We start from the raw sequence: 18,515 nt of genomic DNA on the forward strand, positions 1-18,515 counted from the left end.
TAGGACATCTCCAGGGACAGAAAAGGGTTCAGCCAGCCTGGGTCCCGTGCTAGTTCATGGGGGACTCTCTGCTTTTGGACTTTGTACAGCTGCTGAGTTGTTAATAGCTTGTCCTCAAACAACCCAACTTTTTTTCCCTGATTCCAGAAGCTTTCTCTTCTACTCATCAGCATATCAAATTTCTTAATAACGGAGTGAAATAACCTGAGAAGTAATGGAAAACAGGGAAGGATTAAGTTTTCCCAGGGACCTTGATCTCTTTTATCATCTCATTGTCTTCAGAGGGGTGGTTTTCTTTCAATCTAATTATCTGGTGGATGTGTGTTGCCAGCTCTCTGATGCATCCAGGCTTCCATCAAAACAAAACAAAAAAAAAGAAGATAAATCCCCCGTTATTGTTTTTTGATGAGAAATTCATGCTAATAACTTACGTTTGGGAAATAATTTCAGTGAGTTTACCTTGTTTTCCTGAGAGATGTCCCACAGGAGCTCTGTGATGGAAGAAATGGCCACGGTGAAGATGCAGCTGCTGTGAAGAAGAAAGGGGAACACAAACACATTTCCTGAAGTCACGTCCCCAGGTTGGGGATTTTTAGATGCACAAACCCCTCGCTAATGGCATGTTTTCTTAAAGATTCTGTGCAAGAGGAGCTGCGGCCAGGCTTAGAAAAAGTTGCAGCATGCAGCGGGTATAAAGTGGAAGAGGAAGTTCAAAAGCCAAAATTTATTCAAAGACAACAGAAAGGAGAGATTTTTATAGTTAGATTGATGGTTGGTACAGAAGGGCAAGAGAGATAATGCAGAAAGGAACAGACATAAATATATATTGAAAGATCTCCTGGACAGATAAATGTGATGCAGATAGATGAATAGATAAAAATGACTTAGGTAAATAGACCGTAGTGAGGGAAAGGGGGGAGGGGGGAAATCACAAAACAAATCATGGAGCTTTATTTCCCAAATATATCCTGATCTTTTCACTTGCAAACCTAAAATGCACACCCAGGACAGCCAGGCAAGAGGAACATAACCACATTCTAGTAACCACGCCGGTCAGCACAACCAATGGTCCCCCCGTTTCCTTGCCCAGAGCATCAGCAGAACACGGCTCCTGGCAGATTGGCTGTTTCACAAGAAATATTCCTCCGAGCAGCCCTGGAGACTTGGGCACCCTGGAGATCACATGTGCAAACACCAGCCAGTTGTTCCTCCTAACAAAAAAAATGAAGTCTGGCCATAAAGCCTGCCAAAACACCCAGTCAAAAAAAAAAAAAAAAAAAAGCAGCCAGGGGATGCATGTCAATAAAACCATGGAGATCTGATGCTTTTATACAGTTGCTGGCTTTCGATGGATCTTGACAGCTTCTGCAGGACAATCAGGGCTGGGTGGGAGCAACCCAACCCGTGCATCTGTGCATCCTGCTTCTGAAAGAGCTTCAAATAAATGAGTGCTTTTTTTTTGTTTTCTTGCCTTCCAAAACACATCTGGACACAAACATTTCTTTGTCCAGCTCTGCTTGAGTCCCAGATCACTGAGGAGTGCTGGAGAAGCTCAGCTCCTGCCCCAGGACGGGGTGCCTGCTGTGGAGCCAGCAAAGCAGAGTCACCTCAAGGGGATGCCCATGGTGGAGGCAGCAAGCTGGGTGCTCCCAGTACAACCACCCCTTGTAGAAGCTGTCGCAGTGCTCACAGTGAGCTGCAATGCTGCCAGGAGCATCCCCAGGTGGTGTCTAGGAAGCTGGGGCAAGCCCTGGAGCAGCATCTCATGGGGGTTCCACCCCTGGATTCAGGTGCCAGCTCTAAAGCCATCGCCACCCCCATCCTCCATCCCAGCATTGTATTTATATTTAAACCATGTTTTCTTAAGGGTGTTTTAGTCCTACTGCAAGACAAACCCCTCTTGGCCCTGGAGGCCTTCACGGCTGTCTCTGACCACTCCATGCAGGTGGGCTCCCGTGGGGTTAATCCAGCATCATTCTCATAGGGAAGGCTACAAAAAGCATCAGCTGGGGAGAGATTTCCACTTCCAAAAATAATGAGTGGTAGAGATGACTAATCTCTGAAATTGGGAGAAATCCCAACTGTAGCGGGTATTGTGGAATTCAGGACTGAATTGGTGGTGCTCAGAGCCATGTCCTGCCTCCAGTGTGTCTCAGGGGGCACCTGGGCATGGAAAACCTCCAGGATCTCCTTTCACACCAGCAGCTGATGGGCTGGCAGATGTTGTTTTCCTTTCTTCTGCTGTGTAAGAAGCTGTGAAATAACAAGCTCCCTTTCCCTTGGGCCACCAGCTCGCTTGGGGCTGGAGCATGTGCACCACGAACATCCCACCGGGGATTTCACTGCGCTGCTGCTCCCTCTTCAAACAACCACTGCTCAACACAGAGAGGAGAAAGGAGGAAGAAAAAATGTTTTGTTGTCGCTGCATTTCCATGCTCCCCAGCCCCACCACCCCGGAGGAAATACATCCCTACACCAGGTGCCTGTAGGTATATAGGCACAGGGCTGGTGCACAGCCCTGCCTCTTCTTCCCCCAGCAATGACTGGTGAGGCTCCTAGCACAAAGTCAATCCCGCAGTGGGGACTTGGTGGGGATGCTCCCACCACACTCTTGGCACCCACTAATAACTGCCCAGAAACACCACAGCAAGAGGGAATTTGTCTTTTGGTTGTCTACGTGCTGGCCAAGAGCATCACCTGCTGCTAGGAGCTCGTGGAGGCTGGGGCAGAGACCTTGGAGCTACCTCCCCACTCATGCAACATTTAACTATTTTTTTTTGATTTCTCTTAAAAGCCTAAATTTAACTCTACATTGCTAAACGAGGTTTTGCAGGACAAACCCGAAGCCATCTTCAATGCAATGTAAAGTTTGCACAAGCAACCTTGGCTGCTGCAAGGTAAAGAGAAGGACAAAGCAAGTCTGAGACCACTGTGCCATGCTGCCTGCAAGCAAACACATCACATAATCCCACCTCTAAATAGATTAAATTCCCTTTCAAAACCCAATGGCCACTGGTTGTCCTCAAAAGCCCAACAAGACTGTTCCAGACAGCCAAAAACATTCACTTTTTTTTTTTTTTTTTTTTTAAGCATATGCATACTAATTGGCTGCACGATGATCTGTTTTGTCTCATCTGTGGGAACAACAAACACATTTGATTCCCAAACACTTAAAAGCTGCTTTATAGCCCATAGAAGAAGACGTTACTGCTTGCATTGCAAACACATGAAGCAGAACCCCTGAATTTTGTACTTCTGAATACACTCATATGTATAAAAAACATTTTCCCCCCCTCCATTTACCAAAAAGCAGAAAATCTAACAAGAAATTCAGCTCCAGGTGGGTGGCGATGGCCAGACAGAGCCCATTGCACCAGAATCCCACTGAGCACCTCGTCCTTTTTTGCACCTGCCTTTCTATTTCTGCATCTATCAGGGAAGAGTGTAATTATTATTAATTAAAATAATTAAGGGTGTAATCAGAGCAGGGTGACTTCTGGATCCTGAACACCCTTGGAGAAGACCCTGTAGCTATATTTGAAGAGCAGAGTCCTTCCCTTCACGTTCAGGGCTTGCACCCAGCTTCCGTGACAAGTAAAGAGAAGCAAGAAAAATGAAGCAAAGTTCAAGATTTGGGTGGTTTCTGGCTTTTTTTTATCTATTTATAAACTCTCAACCTCAAGCCATGAGTGGTGACCCCAAACCCATCCCCGTTTGGCATGGATGGGGACCCCAAACCCATACCCAGGGCACAGCTCGGAGCAATACCAGCATTTGGGGGATTATTCCCTTTTCATATTATAAGGCCCAGGCTGCTCCACCGAGCTCCTCCTGCCCCAGGACCCACTGTAGCACCCCAAAACCAATGGTCACCCACCCTTCACTTTGCATTTATCTTCAAACTGCAGGAAATTCAGCTTATCTGAGCTGCAAACTCTTCCAGGATAATTTCTCAGTTGGAGACCCAAACTTTGTTGCCAAAAAGCTGCCGGAACCGACCAGCAGCAACCAATTCCCCTGAATAGGAAGGAAATAAAAGCATGCTTAAGTTATTTCTGCAAAAAAAAGGGAAAAAATAATACCTTTTCCTGCTGATGGCACGCTGCTTTGATCTTTACTTTGTAGTTACCATAGTGACAAATAAAAAAAGCATAGGTGGAATAAATTGCTGAAAGTTGACGACATCCTATATATGTGTCTGCAGAGCACGAGCGCAGCCTGCGAACATCCCCCAGCTGCAGCAACGCACACCCAGCACAGGGCTCACACCGTCTGTTTGCATTCTGCCTCACCGTAAATGATATTTGTGTAGGGCTCCAGCCCAGAAACCTCCATCACTGGGGTGCCAGGGGCTGGAGGCTTTGCTTTGTCTTGCCAAACGCATCCTGGAGCATCCTCAGCTGGGATGGGGTGCTGAGGAGGAGCAGTAGTAAAACAAACACAATATTCTAAAAAAAAACAAAAACAAATAAACAACAAAACACTTGTCCAGGCTCTGCATTAATGAAGCACCAGGATAAATTAAAATAGCAAATATACAAAGCCTTTTTTTTTTTTTTTTTTTTTTCCAAAAAGTTATGTTAGCACCTAATACTTGGGTGGGTTTGTTCTTTACGATCGCAGTGCCAGCTTCACCACGCCTGGGCTCCCCCATCACTCCCAGCCAGAAATCAGAGCAGTTCCAGCTGACAACACACAGCTTACAGCTAACAGCCAGCCCATCCATTTCTGCTTGGAAAAAGGGGCAGTTTTCAGGAACTGAGCTGTTTTATGGGGTTTTCATCATCGGAAGGGTGCCTTGCTTCGCTGCTGTTGACACACAGCCCTTAAGTCAATCCGTGCCCAACTAGCACGCGACATCTGCTGTGTATTTTGCTCGGCGTTTATTTGCCCTAGGTCTGTTGACTCCCTTCCCGCACTCCCTGGTAAGCTCTAATGATGTGCGGCGTCTGCTGTTGTGGCCCCATTACGCGGCGCTAATCTTTGGACAATTATTTGCTGGAGTCACCCCGTGTCTGGCTGCAGCCCTGCTTTCGCCGCCTGTCACTTACGGATTTCTCCAGGCTGAAGCCCGGCTGCAGGGAACCATCCTGGGAAAATGCCAGGAACATCCTACAGATGCTTCAGATGCTCGTTAGTGGTTAATTAAGCGTCGCTTGGGCAAGGTCGGGTCCTGGTGGTGGGAGAGCCTGCAGGGATGCTCAGGTCACCTCTCCCCATGGGACAGGGGAAGGTCCCTAAGGGGAGATGTTGGGGTTTGGGGCTTCTTCCAGGGGTACCCCACATGATGCTGTTTTGCAAGACCCCCTCAGCAGGTTTACATCTAAACCACACACGGCTTCATTTCAGCCGTGATGCTTCCAGAATGAGATATTTCACCAAAATGGGCATAGAACAGGACCAGCAGACAAAGGGAGCACTGCCAATGCTCCCCCCCATTGCCGCTCCCATCTCTGCTCTCGTCCTGTGCGTTATTACAGCAGGATATGAAAGCGCTGGGGGGGGGGGGGGGGTGAGAGGAGAGATATTGCTGCCGTTGCACCTCCTGCTTTCATCGCTCAGGATCAAATTCCTCGTGCCCACAGCCGTCTCTGATCACGGGCCATGATGCTCTCCCACCACGACAGCAAGGGCAGAAAGCAAGGCAGGACGTGGTGCAGAAATATGTGATGGGAGGATAAAGTCGGAGTCCTGATGGAGGAACCCTTTAGGACACCGGCATTTGGATGCCCAAGCAGCTCGGGATGCTTGGGAAGACTCCCAGAGCATCAGGTCAGGGCATTTTCCTTACAGCCCCAGGCTGGGGGCTCTTAGGATCACCAGGGAGCTCCTACAGCCTTGGTTTTGTGCTCGTTTGGCAGCAAGGGGGAAAGAGAGCAGGTGGAGAGAAAGGAACGCTGCCTTGGGGAGTCAATCTGATGGGAGAAATAAACCTCAAATCGAGGACAGACCTCAAGATTTTGGATCCCTGAGCTGTTGTGGGTGTTCCTACTGGGGTTCATACCCCAGGTACCACTTTTTCCATTAATATTCATCAGATTGGGAAAGGAGATTAAATAGCATGAGGTCTGGATAACCTAGAGCATCAGGAGCTGAGTACCAGCCCGTGGCTGCCACTCTTTCAACAAAAGCCAAGCAGAAGCATCAGCCAAAAATAGGACTAAAGCTCGGGAAAGGGCAGTGAGCAAGAAGCAGCTCCTGCTCGGTGGGGTCCTGGGCAGGCTGGGGCTCCAGCATCCCTCTGCCTTCTCCTCCCCACCAGCCGCAGGACAGCTTCGGGGCCGCAGGAGCATCCTTTGCATGCCCAGGGCTTTATTTGCCAGCAGTTGTTCATTAAGGGAGGATAATGGGAGAATTAGCAGGGAGAAAGGCAACCAGGGAGCAGCGGAGGAAACCTGATCTATTAAAAACACCGCGGAGCCTCATTATTCTCACCAGTGCCTGTGCTCCTGCAAAACAGAAAAACATCCCAAAACGTGCACCAAAAATTTCTACACTTCTTGTGGTCAGGGCAAGGAGGGAAACAGGAGGTGAATCCATCAAAAGCTGGCCCAGTAGCATCATTCACGTGCGTCCTTATGGCCACAGTTTTGGGGCTGGCATCGCCAGCATCCTTTCAAGGTCCAGGAGGAAAAACACAGGGAAGGGACATTGCAAAGCGACGGTGCGTCCCTGAGCCCTCCAGCTCGCTCCAACCGCTTCTAAATCAAGCCCAATTATGACAGGTGCAATTTTATCTCTCTGTTTGACTTTTATTGGCATCATAAACAGGCCAGCTGGCACCAGGCTGGCAGCAGTTAGCAGCAAGAGATGCGCTGAGATAAATAAAGCCAGAAGAAGTCTTTCCATGCCACGGATGTGGCCGACCCCAGCTTGGAAGGATGCTGCGTGGGGCAAAATCAGCACCCGGCTCTTTGCGTGGGGACAGAGCTCACCCAGCAGCGCTGCTGCTCCCTTCCCCTATTTAGGGGGAGCCAGGATTGCAGAAGAAATCCCACTTATCGTCCTTGATACCTTCTTGGCCACCTCTTCCCTATCACCCTGGGCTGGAAAGGGAAGAGACAAGAGCCCGAGCTGGGGTTCCCCCATCCCTGCACCACCAGAGATCCAACAAACCCATCCCATTCTTCCCATCTCAGGGACAGCCAAGAAGCAACACGAAGGGAAAGGGTTGTCAGAGCAAGCAGCAACACCCTAAACCCCTGGAGCATCGTGGTGGTGGGCAGGGACGTGGGACACCCCGCTGGGGGACAAACGGGGACGTCACCGTGTTTGATTTAACGCGCGAGTCCCCTGCGGAGAGCAACTGGGAAAGGGCTGTCCCCAGCTATTTAGAGCTTTAAAAATAAATAAATAAATAAATAAAGCAAATAAAAAGCAAACGTAGCAGGATTCGCCCTGTCTACCCAAGCGATATGCTGCTCCCAGCAAACCCCCGAGGATGATGAAGTGCCTTGGCCGCCGCGGTAGAGCAGCACGGCAGCTGGTATGTGGAAAGGAGGGAGAGATTTACTATCCCTGGCACTTCTCCTTCTCTTTCCCCACCCCCTGCCTTCCCCCCTCCCCTTTACGATTATTATTACAAAAAACTCCCGCACCTCCCCGTGATGCTGCCTTATTAAAAAAAAAAAAAAAAAAAAAAAAAAAAAAAGTGACAATTAGTCATTTGAAGAAGCAACAAAGAGATTCAGCGGTGGAGAGGCGCGATTTGAATTTCAATGCGCCATCTGAGGGCCGGGAGCCGCGGCTGCCAGCCCCCCCCCTCCCCATGAGCCCACGGCCACCCGCTTCCACCGCTTGGGGACCCAAATATAGCTCGGAGCCCGTGTCCTGCTCCACCGCCCCAAAATTCACCCTGGGCTTCTTCCTCTGTCGGCATTTGGCACGGGCGCTTCGCATAGGATGCTGCGCCATGCATGGATCAGCTCACCCCCTCCTGCAAAACTATTTTTGCTATTCAACGTCACGTGCAGAAGGGATGGGGGACACCGAAAATCCCCCCCTGAGGCACCTTGGATCCAGGCCAAGCCTGGCTCAGGGGCTCCGAGCATCTTTTGGGGTCCCAGGATGAAGGCTGAGGTGGGACAGATGCAGCACTCCCCTCGCCTCTCCAACCCTCTTACTGCGATCCTGCCAGGATGTTTTTGGGGAAAATAAATTTTAGGGAAAATTTTAGGGAAAATTAGGGAAGGATTTTAGGGAAAAATAAGTTGAAGGAGGCTGGCGTTTTAATATGCTGCATCTCTCCTTGTCCTCATGCCCACGCTCTGCCCCTGTTTCACACATCCCCTGGTTTGCTGGGCAAAGCCCCAGAATGGGACCCAAGGAGGTGCAAACCCACCCCCAAAGCCAAAACTCTTTCCACAGAGCAGCACCAGACCTTTTCAGGAGGCTCAAGGGGTGGCTCCAAGCTTCTGGCTCTTATCTCCCTGGATATTTAGCATTTTACCAAGGACAGGGATGGAAACGCAGCACCGCAGCTCACACAAATGAGCGTTATCAGTATTAGCATCCTCTTGTTAGTACAGGTTACAAGTTTTTTTTCCCCTCTCTACCATCAGTGGAGGGGGGAATAAAACCCCATAGGATTTCCCAAAGCTTTTTCTCGCTGGGGGAAGCACGGTGCCACCCTGCTGAGCCAGACGCGCAGATGGAGGGACGGCAGGCACAGGCAGACACGCTCCCAAGCGCCAAATATAGGAGCCAGCCGAGAGAAAAATGCAAATATATATATATAAAAAAAAAAAAAAAAGAATAAAAAATCATCGATTATCAAGCAGGAGCTAATTGAGAGCATCCCCGGCAGATATCGGAGCCCACAGCAGCGTCACGGTGGGTTTCCCTCCCGCGAAAGCCTCCCCCTGTCCCCGCGGCTGGGAGCCGGGGAGATGGAGACGCGCGGCGACGTGCTCAGAAGCAAGCCGGCCTCTTTAGCCATGCATGGATGCTGCCAAACAGCCGGTGGGGCAGCCAGACATGAGAAAACAGCGTGTATGTAACAAAACCGGGGTGGGTTTTATTTATTTATATATTTATTGGACCAAACACCACGGTTAAAACTTAGGAGATAACACCAAAAAAATTTTGAAAAAATCAGCAAAGTGCCCAAAGGTTTCCTCAAACCATCTCTGAGATCCCCAATACCTCTGTTTGTGGCAACCCCATGGTTTAAACTCAGTCCTTCCCCACGGAGGAAGAGTGCTTTTGGTATTATCATTTTGCAGTTCCCATGTTGTAGGTGAGACTTTGCACCAAGAGGAAAGAGCAGATTGCGGCTTTTAATTAAAAGCTCCCAGCTTTTTTCCTGCTTCGAGTTGCACCAGGAGCAATCGCTAAACAACGTTCAGCAGAGAGGAAACAGCACTGACTGCTGCTCTGCTTTAAAAAAAAAAAAAAAAATTAAAAAAAAAAATAGCACAAGCCACAGAACAGGGAGTTCTTCCAACAATCTGTTTTCTGTACCCTGGAAAATAATAGCAACCCATATGGAAAGCCCACACAGCTATTTTCCAGGTGCTTTGTGCGGCGTGAAATCCATGGAATAAATCACCTGGGCTCTGTTTGTTTCTTGCAACTCTTTTTGCCCTCCTGTGTAAGCGAGCGTTTTGGTGTGTTTGGGGATTTCCCCCCAGTGGGAAAAATCCTGTTTGATATCAGAGGTGTGGGGCAGGAGCGGCTCCCAGCCCAGCTGGTGCTGGGAGCAATCTGGGGGGGAAATAAAGATGAGAAATACATTGCAGTCAAATCTGATCATGGGATGGGAAATTAAATGTTTTTTTTTTTTTTTTTTTTTCTCAGCACTACTTATTGGAGATATTTATATGGCCCCAGCATCCTGCAGACATCATAACAGGCACCTTGGGGAAACTGAGGCACGGGGCTCACTTCTTGAATGATGATGAATTGGATAAATGAAGGGGACCAAAGAGAACAGGTAAATAGCAAGGAAATATCTCAAAATTCAGCCTCTTATGGGTGGCAGCAAGATTTTGGCTGCCCTGCCCCTTGAGCAAGCCCCAAGCTACTTCCATGCAGGTGGGTTTCATCCCCCAGCAGCACTCCCACACAACCAGATCTGTTTTCTGATCAAGGTCTGTTTGAGATGAAGGACAGGGCTCCAAGCAGGACGCTGGAACTGGCAGTGCTTTGACTTCTCCAAAACACCTTGAAGTCTCTCAAATGAAAAGCTGTTTTCGCTCAGAAAGCACCGAGATGAAGACGCGGTGGTGATTGTGTTCTCCTACCTCAGCTCAGAACAAAACTGATTTTTTTTTTCTCTTTTTCCTTTTTTTCTTTTTTCCACCTAGCAGAACCAACATCTGCTTCTGCACGCGCTCTCTGATTCTCCTCTCCTGATCCTCAGGGAGAGCAGAGCACAGTGCATCCCTGGTTTGGGAAAGCTTTAGGAACCCTCTGCAGCCCACCCAGCCCCACTTGGACATCCAGAAGAAAGCAGAGACTCGGGGGTGCTCAGCACCCAACCCAACATGCCCCCCACAGCTCCACATCCAAGCCTTTTATACCAAAAGGCTCAAAAGCATCATTTTTGGTACCCTCTGACGTCCTGGCATGTGGAGAGGGCTCACACTGAGGGTCCTGCAGAGCTCCAGGGTGGTTTTAACCAGTGAATGTCCCTCCAAGACAGACAGACAGACCAACAACTCTCCCAAATTTGATTAAAATTGGCCAGAAGAACACCTTCAGCCCAGCCGGGGAGGGACCAGGGATTGGCACTTCACCTTGAATAAGCAACCAGGTGGAAAAACATGAACCTCCATGAAGGTTGGCAGGTGGATTTATGTTTTGGGAAGGGTTCAGCAGAGGTTGGACCTGGTTTTCTGCACAAAGTCCCAGTGGAGGATATGGGCTTGGAAAACGCTTGGTGGCCAACCAAGGGGCTCCAGCCCAAAAACCTGTGACCAAAAGCAGGTTAGGTTTTAGCCACGGTGGTCCAGGGGATGGTGGCTGCCGTAAAAGCAGCGCTTGACCCCACAAACATGGACCCCGAGAGGATGCTTGTCTCCAAGACGACTGTCAAGCTGGCACCACTCAGCTGAATAAAGCTGGCACAGGGCGTGAAGGATTTAATAAAACAAGCTGTTGCATGACAAAGCCCTGAGAGCAATATCCGTACGGTGGCTATTATTAAATAGGAGCAGCCTCCTATGTTTTGTCCTGCCTGTAATGTAAATGGATCCTTGTCTATATTTGTCTGGGTGCTTTTGCAGGGGAAAACAAACCAGCAGCGCATCTCAGCCCCCGGTGAAAGAAACAGCTAAAATTAAACTAAGGAGCAAGGAAGGGACGAACAGCACAGGGGAGCCTTCCGTCTGTCCTTCCCTCCGGCAAAACACCTGCAGAGAAACAGTCGCCTGAGCTCAGGCTGGTGGACATGTGTTGGGAACAAGGCTGGGGCTGTGGGAGGTGATGTCCTCCTTCTTGAAGGCCATGGAAAAGCACCAGGAGCCTCCCAAGTGGGCATAAGACCTGGCAGCTCCTTCTTTCCCCTGGCCAGCTCTGGTGATGTGGAAAGTCCCCACAGCATCCTGAGGATGTCACCACGGGGCGAGGACACGTGGCAGGAGGTGCAGTGGAGCTTACCATCAACTATGTCCAAGTGAAATTCCTGATTAGCAGCATTGCTATTTCAAAATATAAATATTTATTTTTTTTTTTTTTAAATAAAACATTTTAAATATTTTGTATAGTTTCTGAACCAACACCTCTTTGCTAGGTTGTCTTTGGCCAAGTGTCTTCTCCCCAGGAGCACCCTACCCGATGGGACATCTCATGCAGGAAGGGAAAGGTTTCACCAGGAGTTTCCCCAAGGCATCTCCGTGCTCACCCGGAGGAATTTCTTCCCTTTCTTTTCATGCTTTTCAACCTTCCTGCTCGCTCGTGCAGCTTTTGCTCCAGAGCCCCGCTGGCCAGCGTCGTTTGATGCGAGCCGCGGAGCTCCTTCCTCATTAAAAACCAAAGTTCGGAAGTTTAGTACCCAAGGAAAAAAAAAAAAAAAAGGAAAAGAAGAGAAAAACATAACATAAAAACCCCACTGATTTCCCCAACTTCAAAGTGCTTTTGAAGATCAGTTGGGAGAGCACCGGTGAGTTAGGCCCTCTCCTATCTCCCATCCCTCGTGGGATGCGGTCAGCCCGCACCAGGAGCTGATGGCACTGTGCTGATGGGAGGTGATGGCACCGATTTGGCAGAGGGAAAAAGCTCACCAGCTCTGCCACCAAGGTTTTCATGAGGAATATTGATCGTCAGGGTGGAAGCAGGGCTTCTCTTTCTGCTCTGAATCTCGTGGCCTCGTGCCTCAGTTTCCCCACCTGCTGCATGAGCTGCCTCCATAAAGCAGCCGTGTTTTCTGCCCACCAATGTTAAAAAATGAAAGGAAATAGGTTTTCCCCCTAGGTGAAAATTACTTTGCTTCCAGGAGCTGGGATTCACCTTTTACTGGTAATTATGAACAAAGAGCATCATTTCCTAAATGCCTGTGAGGATGTTAATTAGCAGAGAAGTGAGCATTCAGAAATTAAAAGGCATTTGCCCAAGCGTTTTGGGGTTGTGGGGTCAGGCAACGTTGAGGATCGGACAGAGCTTGTCTTCAGTGTGCAGAGATACAAAGCGATGACCTTGCAGGCTGGCTCTTCCTTGGGGACACAGGTGTCACATCCCCTTGCCCCCCAGACATTGTGTTTTAGCAAGGTTGTACCCAAACAAGGTGCAACATTTTGTTCCAACAGGATTGCCTCACTGACCCAAAACCCTACAAGATCCCAAACTCAAAAATTTACAGGAGATGGAAAAACAAGAGAAACTCCGTTTTTTGTTTCCGTTTGAAATGGGGACACCTTGGGCACAAGAGGAGGGCACGGTTGCGGGGACATTCACAGGAGCTGGGGATGCTTCCCATCCCAGAATGGGGATGGGCTGGTGGGAAGGTCTGGAAATGATACCAGCAATGCTCCAAACCTCCAGGGCAGAGCAAGGACTAATCCCATCTCCTCCTTCACCTCCCCATCATCCCCTGCACCTCCAGCTCTCAACAGTTTTTTGTTTGATTGTTTTTTCCTCTTCTGCTTTTACTTTTTTTTTTTTTTTTTCCCCGTTTATTTCCTTTTTCATAACCGTGGGCTGGATATGCAAGCTCAGGCTGTTGGGAGTAGGAGATGGGGACAGGAAGGCACCAAAGGAGTGCTCCTACACACGGCATTCCTTATCTGGTTATATCCATCAGAAGCAGATTAGATTTGGTGCCTGAAGGCCAAAGGCAACCCAATAATTTTTTGGTTTTGTTTTCTTCCCCTCTTAAATAGCCCATTTAAGGGGACAAGCAGATGGTGGGATGCAGACACCTGACCAAATCAGCCCCGTGGTACTGAAATTCTTCGGCTGGGCTCTACGAGAAGAAGGGAAGGCACCAGTGAAGGTCTGGGTCTAGCCACACTCATGGAGCAAGTAACAAGGGATATTTCACCCAGGAAGCAAAACAAAAACACCAGGAAAAAAAATAGATAGATAGATGGGCTGATCCAAGCCAGAAACTTTCACGGGAAGCTTCAGAAAAATTATGAAGAAAAAAAAAATGGGTTAAGTAGAAGCAGAGAGATCTTCTTTGCCTCAGGACAACGTGTGTTTCTTTGCCCCGGTGTGGAGCGTGCTATTTTGGGCTTTGCATCCTCTGTTTAGGTCCATGCTTGCACTGAAAAAAAAAAAAAAAAAAAAAAAAGGAAAAACCTTTAAAAGGCAAAAGTCAAACCAGCTGCGTTTTAAATTGATCAATGTGTCATGATTCCCAAAACAAAACATTTCATCAAAAAGCAAGCAAAAGGGCAAGACGAAAGGTCTCAGAAGTTCCTCCCTAGGGGCTGGGGCTGACCCAGCTCCCCCCTCCTCCCCTGTAACATCATTGCCTCCACGTTGCACTCACGGAAGAAGCCTCACACACAGCCACAGTCAGGTTTGTTGGGGCATCCATCCCCACTGTGGGACCACCCCACAGATTTGGGGTCAGCACCTCCCTAATCCTGCTCTTAGCCCATGTGGTCGCTATAATGGTCCCACCTCTACCCAACCCCAAGTTTGAAGGGTCTTTATGGTAAGCAAAGCTGAAACCTTCTTAGGAAGGGCCAAGAATATCATCTCTGCTTGATTTTGGCATAAAGGTGGAAGTCCCATGCCCTAGAGCAGCTCTGATGGCCTGGGGGGACAACATCAGGTCCCCCCATTTCACTTGTTTATCAACATGTTCACTCTGGGAAATCTAATCACCATTTTGGAGTTAATCCCTCAAACAAGCCCTTGCAAATCCCTCCATCCAGAAGTTTATTAATATTAGCTGCTCTCAAGCAGGAGCGAATTAAACGCCTTTACCTCCTGTTCGCCTTTTTGTTTCTCTTCTCCTTGCCACTCTTAACGGGAGTGATTCAATTAAGGAAGAAATGACTTCCCAATAAAAATCCCTCCTCGCTGCCTCCCTCCTCCTTTCCATCACGGGCTGGTTGTGTTTAATTGGGGAAATAAGCTCAGCTGGTGGTTCGGATGGGGGTGAGGAGAGGCTGTGATGAGCGCAGGATCTGCGTGGGGCAGATGGGCTCGACACATCCCAGAGATGGAGGGCGCCTGTGATGTACCAGGGGAAGGTGTCCTGGTCCTGAGGCAGCTGTCCTGGTGCCAAAAGGCTCAGTGATCCCCGCTGACATCGTCCCATGGTTGGAAAACCCTCAAAGGATGCTCCAAATTGGGGTGGTGGAGAGCAAAATTGGGAGATCTCAGTGGTAACCCAGGCACATCCGCACACGGGGCATCACCTGAAGGACAACATGATGGGCGTATGATAGTACCCATGGGGTAATAGGATGGGGACTACTCCTCTCCCTGGAAATGGGAAAAAAAAAAAAAAAAAGCAGGGATAAAGCTCTCTGCATCAACGTTTTCCTCTCCTTTCCAACGGGAAGAAGCCAACGTGCTCCACAGGGCACGTAATCCAGTTAGCAGCCCTCCTTGCCTGTTTATCAGCCCCTCCTTGGGCTTTGCTGAAGGGATGGCTGCTCATTAGTGAGGAGCGTTAATTAAGAGAAATGAACCCAATTAGCCAGAGCAGAGCAAGCCTCCTCCACCTGCCCACGTGCGTTCAGCAAGCAGCTTTCCAGCTGTGGGACCATGCCGTGATAGCTGAGCAGGCTGGGTCCAGATCTGGGGCTCCCCTGCCCTCCTAGGCTGCTCCCACCAGAGACACTTGCCCAGGGAGCATATTTTTTGGAAATATTTTTGGGGCTTTATGTAAAATATTTGATGTGGGGACATCGTTGCAAGGTGGCAGAGCAAGGAGAATAAAGCACCTGGCTCAGAAAAACATCACTCCTGCTCCAAACAAACCAGAGGTGCATCGAGCCAAGAGCGTTACAGCCCAATTTTCTTGTGGTTTGGGTTTTTCTGAGGCTGGAGAGGGAGAGGAAATTAGGTTTAACTGTTTTACAGGTGAGACACGTTTCCCATCTGCAGCTTTTCCCTTCCCATGCTCGGTGCTGCCCCACGCGCCGCTGCGCTGAGCCTTACCAGGAAAAGCCACACGTAGCCACCCAGGAAGGGCACGGTGACATTAATGAGGTCTGAGCTTTTGTTTGTTATCCATTACTTCCATTCTGTGAGATTCTTGTAAGTGAGTAATGAGAGAGGGAGAAAAAATAATAGTAATATCTTTAGTTCTTCAGGAACATACCCAGACAGCTTAACTCACACACCGTGCTAGCAGAAGACCACAGCACAGCTCACACCAGAGAGGTGGCAGCATTAATTACAAAGGAGAAAAAATGACCCTGAAGATTTCAGGGGTGAGCCCAACGCCCTCACCCCAATGATGGTACAAGTGAGCTGAGTTTGGTGCATCCTACCCAGGACAAGGGGGTTGCTCCAAGGAGCTGCAGACACAGATAACAGCAGTTTTAGCAGAAATCTTTCTTTTTTTTTCTTTTCTTTTTTTTTTTTCCAACCCCCAGCCACACCATTGCAGTCACAGAAAAGCACAGTTGAAAGAATTGCCAAACTTTGACGAGGCTGGCTTTGATTTCTTCAAAACAAAGCAAGGTTTCCATGAATAAATTAATCCCTTTCTAACAAGGTGCCTCTTGTCAAGTCCTCCGACACCCACTGACCCAAAATGGAAGCTTTATGCTTTTATTTCAAGGGGATTCGATTCCTAATGACCCAGATTCAGAGCTTAATTATTAGTTTTGACTCACAGTGAACAACAAATGGAAGAGGCAGCCCCTCTCCTACCACCTGGTCCCTGCTATCACGCATTAGGGGAAGAGGAACGTGATAACGCATCCAGGTGGGGTCATCAATACCTGCCTCCGAAGGAGGACAAGAGGTGTTTAGGGTTATAAGTAGCACAACGAGAGCATAGAAATGCTCTCCTTGGGTTGAAAAAAGTCATTTCTGGCTTTCAGTGTGTCCTGGCACAGCGATGATGAAGGCTGCATCCACACGATGCTGCATTAGGACCTCCCAGCAAGGAGTCCCACCAGTGAACAACTCATTGCAGAGCAATGGCATGAAAAACAACAGGTGATTTTGGGTTTTTGATTGATTAGAAGGCACCAACCAAGTCATGTAGGACAAGCTTGGCCTTGGACCTACCAAGAGGCTTGGCCAGACCCCAAAAGTGGATGCAGGTCGGGGGAAGGAGGGGAGCACTGAGACACCAGAGGGTTTTCCAGGCTCTGGATTTCACCTTTAATGTATTTCAGTGCATGATTCAAGCACATTATCTGCATGAAATGCTGCATTAGCATCAAAATGAGGGGAGTTCTGTTCAATATATTAAAGTGTCTCTGATGGGTTTGAAGGTAGCTTAGCGCAAGAGAGGCATTAAGGAAGTAAATGCCACATTTGTATTCAAAAGCGCTTTCTTTTTTCATTTAAAGCCATTGATGTAAGAAGTGGTGCTTAAGACGGCTTATAAAAGCAAGAGTGCATCTTCGCTATGAGACAAAAAGCCGTGTTTATGGGGAATGGTGAAGGAAAGCAAATAGCCCATTAAAAAAATATATTTTCTTCCAGGCTTTGCCATCAGCTGGAGGAGCGGAGGGCAGGCAGGGACAGGGCCTTCCGGTGGCACCACAGCCGAGAGCCATTTTCTTCCCCAAATCTCCCATAATGCTTCTTTTTGTTGTTGTTTTTCTTTTTTCTTTTTTTTTTTTTTCTTTTTTTCTTTCCCTTTTCAAGCCTGGAATTAGAAGTGTTTTTTCCATGCTGGTGCAGCATCGCTGCAGAGCCTTGGGCGAGCCAGCCCCTCACCTCCCTTCTCCCTAGAAAAAAAATAAAAATTAGTGACCCCAATACCTGACAAACACCCTGTTTATCCTTTCTTTAAAAATGCTATTTTACTCCAAATTTTGTAATGTATTTTAATAGTAATGTCTGTCAGCTTCAAGCCTTAATTTGAAGCTCAGAAGTTAAAGGCCTGTCACAGCAAATAGCACCAAATGCCTGGTAGGATGGCTTCAATAGTCTTTCACTGAAAATTTTAAGACAACACGGTTCTGCTTCATAATATCTTTAAGCCCAAAAATGCCACTGAAATAAAAATAAAGTCCATTTTTCAGCCAGCACTGAGAAGTTTTGGTCCCGCTCTGTGTCGCAGCCCTGCTTAGCCCATGATGAATTTTTACTTGCTCTGTTCGTGCTGGACAAGGAGCATTTTAGTTCAAACACTGAGGCTTTTCAGAGCCAGGGTTTTTACTCAATTTGGGGTGATCAAAACGTTTTAGTTTCATTATCTGAAGAAAGCAGAAATTGCACTGAAAGCTCACGGCCAGCCTTAACTCTCCTCATCCATCTTTGCCACCTCCACGGGCAATTAATAATCCCTGTCCTTACAACTGGAGGAAGAGAAGGGTTAAATTAATTGCTTCTGACCACTTAATGAAGCTGGGAGAGACCCTGGGAAACTCGTCTCACCACCGCCTGCAAATCAGCTGGAGGAAAAATACACTTTTCCTGGCAAAGGTGCACGGCTTACGGATATATTTATGCTTCTGGGCTGGCACGGGCGTCCCCATCCAACCACTTACTGTTGGAGGTCATCGCAATGCAACTGCCTGCGACTTCGCCAGCCATGGGGGTGAATTAATTTAGGAATATTTCCTATTGGAAATGTTCAATCAGGAATGTTTGCTCCAAGAGGAGCAGTGAGCAACACGGACAGGGATAGGTGGGTTTTTAAGAAGTGAAATTTTGGGGTTCTCCAACAGAGCACAAGAAAACTTGGACATGCACCATTGACCGCTCATTTCTGATGTCCCTCCCTGGACAGCCACACCAAGAAAAAGAATGAAAAAAAGATAAATATCTTGAAAATTTTAATAAACTCCTCCACTACCTCACAGAGGACACTCGGGCAGGCTGGAGGCATCACTCACCTTCCAGCCCAGCTCCTCCAGGTGAGCCCCCAGCCCACGGCCACCCAACAAACCCCATCCACGGAGCTGGGGGCACATCCCCCCACC

General features: G+C 48.4%; 3 long non-coding RNA genes across 3 annotated transcripts; 1 reads left to right on the forward strand and 2 right to left on the reverse strand.

Moving 5' to 3' along the window:
* Positions 1-250: 250 nt before the first annotated feature.
* LOC110352262 (uncharacterized) lies at positions 251-573 on the reverse strand. The gene is made up of 2 exons (XR_003499815.3): positions 460-573; positions 251-349 (listed from the first exon to the last, which is right to left on the reverse strand). It is a non-coding gene; the product is annotated as an uncharacterized lncRNA (long non-coding RNA).
* Positions 574-12,440: 11,867 nt separating this feature from the next.
* On the reverse strand, positions 12,441-17,197 carry LOC119718074 (uncharacterized). Its single transcript, XR_005268679.2, has 2 exons — positions 14,377-17,197; positions 12,441-13,705 (listed from the first exon to the last, which is right to left on the reverse strand). It is a non-coding gene; the product is annotated as an uncharacterized lncRNA (long non-coding RNA).
* On the forward strand, positions 16,434-17,914 carry LOC140003415 (uncharacterized). Its single transcript, XR_011811974.1, has 2 exons — positions 16,434-16,572; positions 17,068-17,914. It is a non-coding gene; the product is annotated as an uncharacterized lncRNA (long non-coding RNA).
* The last annotated feature ends 601 nt before the right edge of the window (positions 17,915-18,515 follow it).

The sequence above is a fragment of the Anas platyrhynchos genome, chromosome 11 (assembly GCF_047663525.1).
Source record: "Anas platyrhynchos isolate ZD024472 breed Pekin duck chromosome 11, IASCAAS_PekinDuck_T2T, whole genome shotgun sequence".
Taxonomy (NCBI): domain Eukaryota; kingdom Metazoa; phylum Chordata; class Aves; order Anseriformes; family Anatidae; genus Anas; species Anas platyrhynchos.